Raw genomic sequence first — 3,479 nt, 5'->3', positions numbered from 1 at the left:
ATGATTCTTTCAATTTCTATACTTCTGATTGGTCTACTTAGATTTTCCAGTTCTTCTTGATTCAGTCTAGGAAGACTGTATTTTTCTAAGTACTGATCCATTTCTTCTAGGTTATTAAATTTGTTGTTACATACTTTTTCATAATATTCTTGCATGATCCTTTGTATTTCTGTGATGTCAATTGTAATTTCCCCTCTTTCATCCCTGATTTTGTTTATTTGTGTCCTTTCTCTTTTTTCTTTAGTGAGGATAGCCAGGGGTTTGTCAATTTTATTAATCTTCTCAAAGAACCAGATTTTTGTTACATTTATTTTTTCTGTTTTTTTTTTTATTTTCAATTTCATTTATTTCTGCTCTAATTTTGATTATTTCTTTCCTTCTGCTGACTTTAGGCCTCATTTGTTTTTACTTTTTTAGTTTTTTAAGATGGAGCGTTAGGTAGTTTATTTGGACTTGTTCTTGTTTTGGGAGATAGGTTGTAATGATATGAACTTTCCTCTTATGACTGCTTTTGCCGTGTCCCAAAAGTTTTGATATGTTGTACTATCATTATCATTCGTTTCTATGTATCTCTTGATCTCTCTTTTTATTTCTTCTCTGACCCAGTTATTCTTCAGTAGCATGTTGTTTAATTCCATGTATTTGTGGTTCTTCCTCATTTCTTTCTGCAGTTGATCTCTAGTTTCAAAGCATTATGATCAGAGAATGTGATTGGTATGATTTCAGCCTTCTTATATTTGTTGAGGCTATCTCTGTGTCCCAGTATGTGGTCGATTCTTGAGAATGTTCCACATGCACTATAGAAGAATGTATAAGCAGCTGTTTTGGGATGGAAAGCTCTGTATATGTCAATTATGTCAAGTTGGTCTAATATGTTGTTTAAGGATGTTATTTCCTTATTGATTTTCTGTTTGAATGATCTGTCCATATCCGACCATGGGGTATTTAGGTCCCCTACTATGATAATTTTTTGGTCTGTTTCTCCCTTTAGTTCTGTTAGTAATTGCTTTACATATTTTGGGGCTCCCAAAATATGTAAAGTAGCATAGATATTAATAACTGTTACGTCTTCTTGGTGCATGATTCCGTTTATCATTATGAAATGTCCCTCAGTGTATCTTTCTTTGCCTTTTTTAATTTGAAGTCTATTTTAGTATTAGTACCAGTATTAGTACTGCTACTCCTGCTTTTCCATGAATGCCATTTGCTTGAAATATCATTTTCCACCCTTTCACTTTGAGTCTATATTTGTCTTTGGAGCTGAGATGTGTCTTCTGGAGGCAGCATATGGTTGGATTTTGTTTTTTGATCCATTCTGCCACTCTGTGCCTTTTTATTGGTGAGTTTAGTCCATTTACATTTAGGGTGATTATTGAAATATGATGCCTTCTTATAGCCATTTTATCTTTTATTCTCTGGTAGTTCAGTGTTTCCATTGCTTCCTTGTCCTTGTGTTTCTGTTTTCTTTATTTTGGTTGGCTTTTGTGGGTTTTCTCTCTGATTCTTCTTGTTTTATGTTATATACTTCAGTTCTGACACTATGGTGTGTCGTTACCATTACAAATGTGAAAAAGATAGTTATACACACACACACACACACTCGTTCATTTTCTTCTGTGTGTACCTTATCTTCTTTCCCCTTTGCGAATTTGGATCTTTGAATCTTCCCCTTTTCAGTCATTGTTATCTTGATTTGTCCCTATGTATGCTGGTCATTCATTACTATCTTGCTATAGCAATCATCTTCTTATTATTTAAGCTTATAATGCCATGCCCTGTTCTTAGAAAGGGTTGGACTCCTCTGCTCCTATTTGCCTGATAGTCACTTTACTCCTAATTATGTATTTTTTTTTTGTTATTTCGTTTTAGGTTAGCTGACCCTTTGCAGTATTTCCTGTTATGCAGGCCTCATAGTGGAGAAGTCCCTCAATTTTTGTATGTCTGAAAAGGTCTTTATGTCTCCTTAATATCTAAAGGAGAGCTTAGCTGGATACATTATTCCAGGCTGGTAGTTCCTTTCACTTAATAGTTTAAATATTTGATTCCATTCCTTTCTGGCTTGTAAGGTCTGCGCTGAGAAGTCCGAGGATAATCTAATGTGTTTTTCTTTATGAGGTACTGTTTTCTTCTCCTTGGCTGCTCCCTGGCTGCCCTGAGAATTCTATCTCTGTCATTGACTTTTGATAACTTTGATACAGTGTGTCTTGGTGAAGGCCTTTTTGTGTTGAGATAATTGGGTGTTCTGTTGACTTCCAAGCTCCAGCTCATTCCGTAGATTTGGGAAATTCTTGTCAACTGTTTGTCTGAAAATGCTTTCTAGTCCCTGCTCCTTTTCCTCGCCTTCGATAATGCCCATTATTCTTATGTTTCCTCTCCGGATGATATCAGCTAGTTCTTGTATTTCTCTTTCATTATTTTTCATTCTTTGGTTTCTCTTTTCTTCCTTCTGGTTTATTTTTAGATTTCTGTCTTCGATATAACTGATCTTTTCCTCCATTTGGTCGACTCTATTTCCCAAGCTTTCTATTTCATTTTTCAACTCTTGCAGGGTGTGTTTTTTATCTCCAGAAGATCTATTCTGTTCTTTTTGAGGGTTTCAATCTCCTTGCTCTGCTCATCTAGCTGTTTTTGCAATTTCTAAAATTGTTGATATGACTTGTTTTGGAACTCACTGAGTCTTTTTCAGAAGTACCACCCTAAATTCTCTGTGTTTTAAGACACATATTTCTATATGTTACCTCATTTTCTGGAGATTTTTCTCTTTCTTTCTGAGATGCCTTATCACCTTGGTTGTTCATGGTGTTTAATGGACTATTTCTCTTCCTGGACATTAATGGAAGTGTGTTTTGTTGTTTTTCCAGAAAGAAGATTTATTATTTAAAGGTCTTTCTTTAGCCTGCTGCAAAGAAGGCGCTTTTCTTTTGATTTCAAGTAGGTGGTGTCTAAGCCTCTTGGATCCCAGCTTTATGTAAAACCTAACATCTTTTATTTTCTTTTAGATTTTAATCACCCTCGCTATTCTCAGTTTAAGTCCCTTTCAGTGTTACCAACAGTTTTGGTAGCGTTTGCTCAGATTCCCTTGGGCCTCCGATGTGATCGGTCTCAGAGGGTATGGGGAGAGGGGCCCTCTGGGTTGGGGTTGGGGGCTGCAGCTCAGCCTTGATTTTGCACCAGGGCATTAGAAATCAACTGTTGTTTCTCTCCAGTTTCGTCCCATTTCTCTGCTTTGTGCCCTGATGACTGAGCCCTGCTGCCAGATGCGTAGAGAAGTCCTGGCACTTCCAGGCAGCGCTGTTCAGGGAAGTTGCTGCACCTTCTCCTCTCCTTCTCCTCCTGCAGGGAGCTCCAGAGGTTGTGAGAGATAGCTTCAGTCTCCGCAGCTTTTGCTCAGATTCCCCTGGGGCTCTGCAGCGATCGGTCTCAGAGGGTAGTGGGGGTGGGGCCCTCTAGGTTGGGGTTTGGGGACTGCGGCTCAGCCT

The sequence above is a fragment of the Pteropus vampyrus genome, unplaced genomic scaffold (genome assembly GCF_000151845.1).
Source record: "Pteropus vampyrus isolate Shadow unplaced genomic scaffold, Pvam_2.0 Scaffold130, whole genome shotgun sequence".
NCBI classification, from domain to species: domain Eukaryota; kingdom Metazoa; phylum Chordata; class Mammalia; order Chiroptera; family Pteropodidae; genus Pteropus; species Pteropus vampyrus.
The sequence above is the reverse complement of the archived record's forward strand: the minus strand, read 5'-3'. Positions refer to the sequence as shown.